Source organism: Moschus berezovskii, chromosome 5 (assembly GCF_049115385.1).
Source record: "Moschus berezovskii isolate FMDL1 chromosome 5, NW_MosBer_1.0, whole genome shotgun sequence".
Classification (NCBI taxonomy): domain Eukaryota; kingdom Metazoa; phylum Chordata; class Mammalia; order Artiodactyla; family Moschidae; genus Moschus; species Moschus berezovskii.
Genome location: NC_142464.1, coordinates 37,151,650 through 37,164,337, shown reverse-complemented (window position 1 = coordinate 37,164,337; position 12,688 = coordinate 37,151,650). Strand labels below are relative to the sequence as shown.

The window sequence follows — 12,688 nt, the reverse complement described above, 5'->3', positions numbered from 1 at the left end:
TTAGAGCAGGGTTTTATTATTTTGGTGGTTTGTGGATTTGGAAGGACTCATCAGGCCACCAAATGTTTGTTGAATACAGGGCAGACCCTTAGAATAGTGTCTAGAATGACACTGCTGCAAAAGCAGTGAACAAGACTGATGCTTCTGGCTCTGCTGAGGCTTACAGTTCAGTAGCAGTTCAGTAGTCACACACAAAGTGAATACTAAGAGTAACAATGTAACTCACAACAAGGCTATTTGTTACATACACAGCAAAACAAGCCGAAGGGATCTAGCAGTGACTGGAATATGTGTGAGGTGCTATTTTAGCCAGGGTATTAAAGAAAATAGCTCTCAGGGAGGTGGTACTGGAGCTGAGAACTTAACCATGAGATGGTAGCCTTTGGGTAGATGCTGTGCTCTTTCAGTTAGTTTACCAGGGAGATCCAAGATTTCATATACTTTTCAGTTATAGGCATGGTGCATGGATAGAGTAGATACTCACAGGGTATGCTGCTGCTGCTGCTAAGTCACTTCAGTCGTGTCCGACTCTGTGTGACCCCATAGACGGAAGCCCACCAGGCTCCCCAGGATGAACAAAATAGATACTGGCCTATGATTTGAGAGGCAAATGCTTTACCTTTCTAAAGTTATGTTGCCTCCAGTAGTAGAGTGAACGTTTTAGGTTTCATATGCATGTTGTTGTTGGTATTGTTGTTGAAATGCAGTGTGAACCTCACATTGAATTATTTATTTATTTACTAGGTTTCAGCGTGGTCAAGAGCGTGAATGTACCTGAAGTGGATGTTCCGTGCGTAAAATCATCAAGAACTTCCTACACTTCGGTTATCAGCAGCCTGTTTATCTGGTTGGTATCTGAAGCAAGTCAGATTTGCCACAATAGTTTATCTCATAGTAACTAAATCATTGATTTTAAGGAAAAAGCCTTAAAATGACTTTGTGTGGCAAGTTATGCACAGGCAGTTTTTCCATATGTCTAACCAGGTCACCTAAAGTTTAGTTAAGGTGTTAAAATAGTTAAATCTGAAATCTGGGGAAGGGGGCAAAGAGAGGTGCTAGTGAAGGCAAGAGAGGTGCTAGTGAAGGCAAGAAGTCAAGTTGTGTAGAGGCCAGACAGAAAAAGTGACATAGACTCTATTTACTGCCTTGCTTTTATTTGTACCCATTTCAAAAGAAAACCTGATGAACAGGTATGTTTGCTATGCCTTCACTTTGACAGGTTGGGGGGGTCAGTGGGGGAGATGGAATTCTGTTATCTCTGAAGACTTAGTGTTTGAAAGACATTCCAAGATCAGTAGATAGATAAACATGGTTTCCAGTTTAGGCTTTACAATGCTAATCTTGACCTGTTTCTTCTTGTTTATACACTGAAAACTGAAGTTTTCAAGGTAGAAGAAATATTTATTTACAAACTGAGAATGGATTCGACTTTCAGTGAAGATTCACGTTAAATGTCAATGCTGCGCAGAGCCTTTTCTTGGCTTTCCCTCTTCTCATACAGTTATCGTTTCATGGTAATTCATATTACATTATATTACTTTCATTAATTGTCATTCCATTTGCTGCATCCCTTATTTCAAATACTCATTGTTTCTCAGTTATATTTTAAAATAACTTCTCAGATCCATCTACTTTATCCCTTTCCAAACCCTCTACCATTTCATCAGCAGAAGGAACACTGACCAAGTGTTTCCTCTTAGTTGAACATCATTCGCACTCCTTATTTGCTTGGCATATTTTTACTTATCTTCATGATTCTGTTTAAAGGAAAGATTTGTCTATGATTCTTTCCCTGGCAGAGTTAGGAACTTCCCATCTGTTGTCCCATAATGCTGTGACTATCTCTGATTTGAATCTCAATATAAAAGTTTTCATGGCTCTCTCACAGTACTTAGTAAACCTTTTATGGACAGACACTGCCTTCTGTTTTCCTCTTTATCCCCAGCCCTCAACACATTAACTAGCAGTGATTCACTTGTCATGCACTGAATGAATAAATTGGTAACTGCTTTGTGTTGTAGCACCATGCTATTTATAGTGAAGGAAAAATTTTAATAATATGATTGTTCCTGTTTTCAGTAAGCTTGTGATTTCGTTTGGTGGACAAGACTTAAACACATGAAATAATTAGGAAAAACAAGCCAAAGCATAGTATACAAATGAACTATTTTTATTTTAAAAGTATAGTATATACATACATGTATGATACACATGGTGGTTTGGAGGAAGGGCAAAGATCAAATTTAAGTTATGAGTTAAGCTTCTTGGACTAGATAAAGGTTTCATGAGATAGTAAGGGAGCTGAGATTGGAATATGGTCTGAGACATGAGCAAAGTTGTTATTTGATTGAGTCCTGTGCATGTTTTGTCTAGCTTATTTTTAGTAAGTCTTAGATAGTTTGTGTACATTTACCATAAAGGCAAATGTTTAATATTTTTATTTTGTAAAGGGCCAAAAATCAAATAGGGGAAATTATAACAAGAAATGAAAGTTGAGATGGGTGCTGTGTATGCATTCAGTTCAGTTCAGTCGCTCAGTCGTGTCCGACTCTTTGTGACCCCATGAATCACAGCACGCCAGGCCTCCCTGTCCATCACCAACTCCCGGAGTTCACTCAAACTCATGTCCATCGAGTCGGTGATGCCATCCAGCCATCTCATTCTCTGTCGTCCCCGTCTCCTCCTGCCCACAATCCTTCCCAGCATCAGAGTCTTTTCCAGTGAGTCAACTCGTCGCATGAGGTGGCCAAAATATTGCAGTTTCAGCTTTAGCATTAGAAAGAGATTAACCCATATGAAGCAAAGTCTGGGCTGAATGAAGTCCTAAATCCAGATGCTCAGGTAGGAAATGGAATGACTGACAGAATTATCTCATAATGAGTGATATAAAACCTCCCCTTGGTTGGGTTCTAAACAATATTTGTGAACAGTATTTCCTGGGATCAAAGAGGTTAGGGCTTGAACACACTCCACCTGTATGGGGAAAATGAAAACCAGAGAACAAAAATAAGCCAAATTCAGTAGTTTTCAGGTGTTTAAATTGAGTCAGGCATGACTATTTGATGGAAGAGAAACCATCTTTCTGGGCAGTCAGAAAAGAGAAAATGTGCAGTGGGAATGTGCAGAAGGCTCACAGACTGAGCAACTAATTAAGTAGGTTAAGTATGCCTGCAAAGGCAGAAATCTGTAGCCACAATCTGTGACTATACATTTCTCACTCGTATATTAGTTCCCTGAGTGCATTGAAGATAATGCTGTCTTAGTCTATGATATATGAGTCAGAAATTTAGGAAACTCAAAGCCGTATTTTTCCCTTTGGGTCCAAAGGTACATAGTCATCTCCTCTGTACTTTTCACAGCCTTCTTATGTGCCTTTTGTAGATGACGTTCAGAATGTTTAGTTGTAGTCATCTAGTGGGATAAGGGCTTCCTGGTGGCTCAGATGGTAAAGAATCTGCCTGCAATGCAGGAGACCTGGTTTCCATCCCTCTGTTGGGAAGATCCCCTGAAGGAGGGCATGGCAACCCACTTCAGGATTCTTGCCTAGAGAATTCCTGTGGACAGAGGAGCCTGGTGGGTTACAGTCCACAGGGTTGCAAAGAGTTGGGCACAACTGAGTGACTCAGAACAGCACAGTGGGATAAACATAAAGAAATACTTATATCCATTCCAGTCCAGAATCACTTAGGTTTTTGAAAGTTTCTATTTGGTCTTCGGAATTTAGGATTGGAGCATGTTGAAAAGATAGACTTTCAAACATAGGGAGATAATATGCTGTGGATTCTTAGGCAGCAAAAGACAAACTACAATAATAGCTACATTTACTATATGCCAAACCCTCTGTAAAGCATGGGGCTTCCCTGGTGGCTCAGATGGTAGTGAATCCGCCTGCAATGCAGGAGACCCAGGTTCAATCCCTGGGTTGGGAAGGCCCCATGGAGAAGGGGATGCAACCCACTCCAGTATTCTTGCATTGAGATTTCCATGGACAGAGGAGCCTGGTGGGCTATGGTCCATGGGGTTGCAAAGAGTTGGTCCCCATCAAGCGACTATCACTTTCACTTTACTTTCTACCTCAGCCCTCTGTGGAAGGGAAGCAGGGCAAAGAGAAGTTTATAAGTTTTACCCAGGACCCCAGACCTGATTCCATAAACTCAACTTTTAATCATCGTATTCCCTTTTACCATTTGATGGATAAAATTTCTTAGGACTCTGACATCCTAAATTAGGTATCACCAACTTTCAGCAAAGGATTATGGAAATTGGTGATGGAACCAGATATTTAAAGTGATAGACTGAGAATTGTGCATGTGAGTCATAAAGAACTATAACTACAAACTTGAGTTTCCCCCTCACTTCTCCTTTCCTCTAGAATAATTTTTGTGGTTCTTATAATTAGGGAGTAACCAACGCTATTAGTTAAAATCAGGGTAATAATTAAACTCTTCAACATAGAAGTAATAGTTCTGGATAGGCCGGTGGTCTGTGATGTTAGGTTGTCATGAAAATTTAAATATCAGTGTGAAAGTCAGCCTGAGGGTCCATTGTACTTGCACATTTGGAAAGTTTTCCTGGACTGATGTAGTATGAGTTTCCTGACTTTGTCAAGTTTGTAAATTTCATAAGCTTTTTTACTTAAAGTCAGATCCAAAGCAAACTGATAACTAACATTTGCTATCTAGTCACAGCTTTCTTATTTTCTCTTAATTTCTTGATGGAAACAATCAGTTCAAGTGGCATGTTGCTAACACACTTCGGTATATACAAGGCGAAAAATCTCATTTGTTGTTTTCCAGTTTTTAGATTTAGTGGTTATGTTTCCTGATTTTCATAGTTTGATATAACTTTCCAGATATTAATTAGGAAAATATCTTGGTTTAACACATTTTAAAGCCAAAACCATTTTAGGATACATTTGCCACAGTTGAAGGAATCCAGCAGTCGTGAAAGGACCTGGTGAATTTCAACAGTATTCTAGTTGGTGTGGTCAGTGCTTTAACAGGAGTTGTTTGTTTTGAATTATATACTATTACAAATTAATACTACTCACCTTTTTTTGTGTGTGTCTAGGAACTAAGCCAGCAATACTAATGCATGTGGGTGTTATCATTATGGTGACGTAAAAATCAAACATTTATGAAGTAACAAAGCAGGAATTGTTCAAGATACAATTGGACACTGGGTCTGGTTAATTTTTCCACCTGACTTCTTATAAATTCAGGCTTCTGCAACATTCAGTTCAGTTCAGTCGCTCAGTCGTGTCCGACTCTCCACGATGTTTCAATGTGTCATAATTCCTGGTGATAAAAATTTCGGTAGTATTGCCAGGGTTTTAAATTCTTAAAGATTTTTTTTTTTTTGTCTTTGTCACAGTTGTTGAACTTGTGAAGAAATAGTATTTACTCAGTTGTACAGTATCTATAGGATGACTTACTGTGAGGCTGTTGGATTGCTAGTCAGCTTAGATTATCACTCATTTCAGCATTTCTTTACCATATTGTTAGTTATGCACTAAGACTACCGTAATTGCACCAAACTTGTTCCTCTCCTTTATCTTGAATTGAAAGTATTACCCTACTCTGTTACTGTATCCTCTGTTGGTCTCCAGAGGTAACCCCTAAAATTTATTCTCACTTTCACAATCCTCTCCAAGACTTTTATCCTCAAATGACTGAATTTTAGCACAGATTTTTAAAACTGATTTCTCTGCTTCTGTTTTTTCCAACTCCATGCAGAAAAGTTGATCTGAATTTTGAGGTACCTGGTAGTAGGTACATTATAAGGATGCAATAAATGCTTATTGATTGGTTAGAAATGAGTTCTCATTGGTAAAAAGTCAGATACTTCATTTGAATGTTTAAATGTAAATGATTGAAGCCATTTTTTGTTTGTTTTGGTGAAAAGTCTTTCAAAATTCAACTAGGTTCTTTATTTATATACCTTCTACATTTTAGTTGTGAAATGGGCACCCTGGTTCTCCTACAGATGCTAAAAAATACTAAAAAGTGCTGGTTACAAACTTTGAGTAAACATTTAGTAGTTCAAAATAGTAAAGTTAAAGGTAATATTTCCTTCCTAGATATTTTCCATTTTTAGCTGTAAAATTTATTTAGACATTTAAAAAGGTTAAAAATTAAAGTGAGAGCAGATGGTATGAGCAATATAAACAAATTGAAAAAAAAGAAAAAGTAGCATTTTATAGGACTTTCTCACATCTGTGAGATTGTTGACCGAGTAACAATTCATTTTGGGGAGCTTCGTTTCAGTGGGTTGATCTATGTTTTCAAGAAGAAAATTAAAATGGTAACCTAACTGTAGTTTGTTGCTTTTTCACCAAAGTCCTTGAGTAAATTTAAAGTTGTCTGAAAAGTGTGCAGTGAAAGTTGTGTGAACTGTCCTTTACTTTCTATTGTTTTGTGTTTCAAACATCACTCATCTGCTTCCAACAGGTGTTCTGCCAGCTGTGCCCAGAATATTTCAAATGATTTAGAAGCTGTTTCCACACTTACCTTGTATAGGGGTTATTTACTGTGAAAGGAGTTCTCTGATTACAGAGTGCTTAGGTACAGGCAAGGGACTAGAAGCCAGAAAAGCAAGTCTAATTTGAAGTCTACCTGCCTGTCATTGTTGCTTCAGAAGGAGAAAAAGTGAGAGGACTAGGATTGCTTTTTGTGTGGCACTGGTGCTAATAAATGGATTTTTCTTTTAATCTTGCATACTTTGGCATGTGTATTTTTATGTTATGGCAGGAAAGAATTTAAATGGTATCAGAATAATTTTTATTTTCATAGCTGCATGAAGGTGCAAGGAAAGAGTTTGAATTCTCAGAGATTTTAGAGCTATTGGGGCCTATTAAAATAGAGGAATAGACTCTCTGTACTTTACCACTTTAGTAAAAAAATATGTAAGGTCTTTTCTATCTGTAAAGTTAACTGATTAATGATCATAAATGACTGGGAACGTGTAGGAAATTTTGTGACTATCACACACTCTTGTCAAGACATTAAACAAGCTTTAGAATTTATGAATGTTTTTGTTTCATGCTACTGAGATTAAACTATTCTTTGCTTACTTATTGTTAACCAACAAAATAAGCAAGTCTCAATAGGCAGTAAATTAAACAAAACTGTTTTCATGCTGATAAGTAGGGTTTGCCTTCAGCTATAAACAATCATGTTTGAAACATTTCATTTTCAAGCTGTAGTTATATGCAACAGATACCATGTTTAAATGCCATCTTATAGCTAATATCAAATTTAATTGTTGCTGTCACTTTATGGCGTACCATTATTAGACTGAATTCTAGCTTCAGAGTACAACTCTGGATATAAGCAGGTGTTAAGAAATTTTGCCTGAGTTACAGGCATAGGATAGTGTGTCCATGCAGATGATATGGTCTTATTTGTAATATTGAGAATATGTTTGCATTTTGTGGATGAAATAAAACGAATTAGAAGCTCTAGGGATTAGCTAATACTTTCTTTGCATATTGTATTCTATTGTAGAGCTGCTGTGATCTAAAGCACTCCTGTATCTTCAGTCAGCAAACCTTCCACTCTTAAATTTTTATATTTCCCTATTATTAGAAAATTAAAACAGCCAAACCTCTTCATTCCAAAGAATATGTCAGTATAATGCAGTCAGGACACGGCTTAGTGACTGAACAACCAATTATGGTGATGAAAAGAGCTGGTCCTAGAATCAGCTGGCATGGGTGTAAATTTTTCTTTCCTACTTGTCTTTACCTTTAAATGAGGATAATAATAATGGTACTTAACACATAGGTTTCTTTAAGTGTTAAATGAATTCATTTATTGTCTTTACCTCTAAATGAGGGCAATAATAGGCAATAATAATAGTATGTAACACATAGGTTTGCCTAAATGTTAAATGAATTAATGTATTCAGTGTGTAGGACAGTGCCCTGCATGAACAAGTACAGCTGAGCTGTCATCAGTTCGAGGCTTGGTCCTCCCATACGTCCTCCCATACCCGATGCCTGTTGATTGAAAAATACTAATATAGGAAAGTGGAACTTTATATACTGTCATTTCTCGTGGTTTTAATTTTTAAAGGAAATTGAAATTGAGTGCTGTTAAATGAATTGTTTAAGATTAAACAAGTACTTAGTGGCACATTGACCTAAACTAGAATTTAGGCCTTTTTCAATGTTTGGCATCTGCTCTGTTTTTATCTTGCTGCTGCTGCTAAGTCACTTCAGTCGTGTCCAACTGTGTGCGACCCCACAGACGGCAGCCCACCAGGCTCCACCACCCCTGGGATTCTCCAGGCAAGAACACTGGAGTGGGTTGCCATTTCCTTCTCCAATGCATGAAAGTGAAAAATGAAAGTGAAGTCGCTCAGTCGTGTCCAACTCTTAGCAACCCCATGGACTGCAGCCCACCAGGCTCCTCCGTCCATGGGATTTTCCAGGCTCTTAAGAGCATGTAAATAATTTTAATAGTTATCTTTTGTACTTTTGATGTTTAGAGTTTTTCTTTAATTTGTAATTTCATGAAAATTGTTAAAATGCTACAAATGTATAAAGTAGAAAATATTTTATATTCAAATATCTCTAAAATTACTTTAAAAATTCTCTTTTGGAAGATGGTTTGTATGTCTTGTGTGTCTTGTTGTTTAGGAACACTGAAATATGGGAACCGGAGTGCACTTCTCCATGGTGTCTTCTATCTGCCGTGGTCTGAAGCTTAACATTCTGTGCCATAACAAGATAGCAGGTTTTAAATTCATAGGTTAGCTCTTAACATTAATAATGCATTGTTGCTTTGCATTTCTCTGAAGGCCGGGATTTAATTCATCACACTTTCCTGTGTAGATACAGATCATAGCTAAAGAGAAGTTGTTTGTTTAGATGACCTTGTATACTGTCCTTCAGGAGCCTAATGATATTGTAATTGTTACAAAGTACTGTGATTCACGATAGGGTGTCAGGCAGTTAGATGGTGATGTTTGTATTTTTTGGGTAGTCCCAGTGGTAAATGAAGCTTCTGAAGGCAAAACTATAAATAGATCCTAATTACCTACTTTCACTGATTTTGTGTGTGTGTGTGTATTGAACTTTTTGACTTATTGTAATGCTACCACAGTATTTATGGAGCAACCTGTATACCTGTATTGATTGGAGAAATGGAATGGCTGTCTGGTACATGAAATAGATTCCAGCCTTTTTCCGTGACATCATTATTTATAACAGACTTCCTTGAGAGTATGAACAGCAGCTGTGCACTTTTGTGAGTTTTACATTATGAACCATAACAACCTTTTCAGCTCTAAACAAGTGATAGGGTTGCTTGATGCTTAACAAATGAAGCCAGACTCTGAGCTGTGAAACTGTTAACAGATCTAGTAATGACATGGGCCCCTGTTTGGAACATTTCATAATACAACTGGGGAAAACAGGGGTGACTGCCATTTAGCACATTGGCAAAAAGGTTTTTCTTTACCTCTTGTTCTGTATAAGTCTATGGAATCAATGAGAAATTGATTTGCAGTTTGTGTCGGTAGATCTAGAATCTCTTCAGTTGAATTTTATTTAGAAAATACCGGATTTTCCAGCATTTGAGCATTCTATTTCCAGCCTTTAAGCAGAAAATCAAGTAATATTTCCTTGAATATAAAAAAAAATAGTGCTTGTTTTTACTATAAAGGTAAGAATCTAGTGTGAGATGTGAAAAAATATATTGATTAACATCTATGGGTTATATATGTGTAGCAAAATAATATCTAATCTAAATAATAATAAAGCAAAAATAGATCATTTTAACAGAGAAATTTAACTGTTATAGGCTTACCTGAAAAGTTCCTTACATATTCTGCCTTATCAAACTTTTTGAATAATAATTTATGACTGTGGTTTGCAGTGACAAATTATATACCTTCCATGTGTCTATTTTTATAGTAAAAAGAAATAAATAACTTGGAATAATGTCTTTTCCTGGGATTTGTAAAATTCTGCAGAGTGTTTTAAACAAGAGAGATCAAAATTCTTGAGATGGGAAATTTTTTAGAAGAATATCCTTTATAATTCCCTATCTCATTATAAATTTATGCTCTTAGAGGAACTGAACATAGGATCATGTACAATCCTTGCTAAAAGAAGTGAGTGCTGCCATGGAGTATTGATGAGTATATTAGAGTGACCTCTTATGACCCTTTCAGCAACAAACTCCAATTTTTTAGACTGTCATTGTCATCACTACTTTTTTCCTGAGTGGGGGTTGACTGCTTCTTTGTTATCAGTGAAAGAATGTAAAATATTTTTCATATTCCTAGCGAAAAGGAAAAATTGTGGCTTGTAAAAATGTCAAGTCTTGAATTTGTCAGGGAGCAGTAATTCTAAGTTTCATCAGTTTTGCCGTTTTGCTCAGCTGTCGCTTGTTTGAAGCGAGGGTTCGTGTTTATGAGTGAGGCATCGAGCGCTTCGAGGACGGACTGACCTGCAGGAAGTTTTACGGTGCGCTTCTCGCAGAAGGCGCTGGGCGACTCTGAAATAAGCGTCATACCTACCTGCAGGAAGTTTTACGGTGCGCTTCTCGCAGAAGGCGCTGGGCGACTCTGAAATAAGCGTCAGACTGACCTGCAGGAAGTTTTACGGTGCGCTTCTCGCAGAAGGCGCTGGGCGACTCTGAAATAAGCGTCAGACTGACCTGCAGGAAGTTTTACGGTGCGCTTCTCGCAGAAGGCGCTGGGCGACTCTGAAATAAGCGTCATACTGACCTGCAGGAAGTTTTACGGTGCGGCGTCTCGCAGAAGGCGCTGGGCGACTCTGAAATAAGCGTCATACAATCGAGTTTTCAGTGACAAGGACTGAATTTATACTACATATATCTAACAATAGTCTAAAATTATGAATTAGGAATTTAGTTTTTAACTTCAGTTACTAAAGTTTCTAGTCAAGCAAAAAGGCCAACATTAAATAAATAATGCTGTTTCTTTTCAAATGCTGTCATTTGAGATTATAACTCATAGTTTATATCATAATATGCAAAAGTGAAAATTCAGAGAAAGGTCCTGACTTTAGTAGAAAAAATATGGCATCATAATCTGTATATTATTGTGATTAGGTTGATTCCGTTCCATTCCGTTCCGTCGCTCAGTCGTGTCCGACTCTTTGCGACCCATGGACTGTAGCCTAACAGGCTTCTCCGTCCATGGGATTCTCCAGGCAAGAATACTGGAGTAGGTTGCCGTTTCCTTCTCCAGGGGATCTTCCCGATTAGGTTGATTACTATCACTCAAAAATGAGAAATTTAATGTTGAATAAGTTGGGAAGAAATTTTAAACATAGCCTTTCTTGAACCCGTATAACAAATATTCTTTATTTATGCAAATTTTACTTGATGGGCTTAACACTACTTATGTGCTTATCTGGAAGTGAAGGTACCTTTAACAACCTGAATAAAGTGAAGTATTTGCAGGTATAATTTGTTTAGGGGTATTGGTATGGAATAAGTCCATTTTTAAAGAACAGTCACAATTTTTCACAGGTCCTTGCTTCTTTGAGCTAATTGGTGGCTGGCTGTCTTTCAGGTGAATTAATCTTTGTTCCATTGCATTGTAAAGTCCTTGAGGGCTGGATTCTTGTTTTCCTTGTACCTCCCTGTGATTGGGGGTAGAGTAGTTATTTAGTACACTTGTGTTAGCTGAAGTAATGGTCTTGTTCCAAGCAGGATTTTGAAGTCAGATCACATGCCTTTGTGTGATAGGACCAGCCAGCCAAATAGCCAAGGGTGGTGTAGTTGATTGAATTTTCTGGTCTGTCATGGCTTCTTTAGCACCATTTCTTCTTGCAGTTTCTTTCTGTTCCTGGGAATGAAGCCTCCTGCAACCTGCAGCCCCTCTGGCTGTTGATGGATTTAGTCCTGAACCACATGTGTGCTGTAAGGCTTCTCTCAGTTCTTATAAATTCAGATCCTACTACTGAACCCCTTGCTGCAACATACTGCCTTCTCTTAGGTGTTAAGTCCTTTACATATGCAAATTTATTTAATTCTCACAATCCTGTGAGACAGGCATTTTACATGCCAGAACAAGTACCCTGTCCAGTGACTCACACCAGACTAGGGAGAGACCAGATGTTCATCTAGGACTTTGACTCTTCCTTAAATCTCTTCCTGGTCAAAGCTTTTTTTCCTTCTGTCAAACCAGGTACTTGCACTTCTCTTAACTCTAGTTGGGTGGTTACGGTTCAGACCCTTCTAAAGTGACTTGGTCCATTACCCGGTGGCAGTTTCCACAGCAGTACCACCAGAATCACTCTGAAAGATTCTAGAAGAACAGGCGTGTTGAGAAGCATAAGGAAACCTGAAATGAGGAACATGGAAGAAAGAACAAGAGGACACTCAGGATCCCTGTGTCTTGCCTAAGTGCTCAAGTTTCCAAGACAAACAATGTATTTAAGCTCAAAACCCGTATTTCTGCCTGAAATTAAATGAGCCAGTAGCACTTTTTAAGGTATCTAAGGACTGATGCTAAAGCTGAAACTGCAATACTTTGGCCACCTCATGCGACGAGTTGACTCACTGGAAAAGACTCTGATGCTGGGAAAGGTTGGGGGTGGGAGGAGAAGGGGACGACCGAGAATGAGATGGCTGGATGGCATCACCGACTCTGTGGACATGAGTTTGAGTGAACTCCGGGAGTTGGTGATGGACAGGGAGGCCTGGCA

The 12,688-nt window shown here is 38.1% G+C and overlaps 1 protein-coding gene across 3 annotated transcripts in view; it reads left to right on the top strand.

Annotated features, from left to right (window-relative positions):
• The first annotated feature begins 745 nt into the window (after positions 1-745).
• The window catches only part of BMPR1B (bone morphogenetic protein receptor type 1B), a 228,708-nt gene continuing 216,765 nt past the window's right edge, over positions 746-12,688 (top strand). For 2 of the 3 annotated variants that reach the window (XM_088836221.1, XM_088836218.1), the window contains exon 1: positions 746-847. The gene's annotated coding sequence lies outside the window, so the exon portion shown is untranslated. The remainder of the gene's footprint in view (positions 848-12,688) is intronic. The other variant, XM_088836219.1, reaches the window with a different exon arrangement.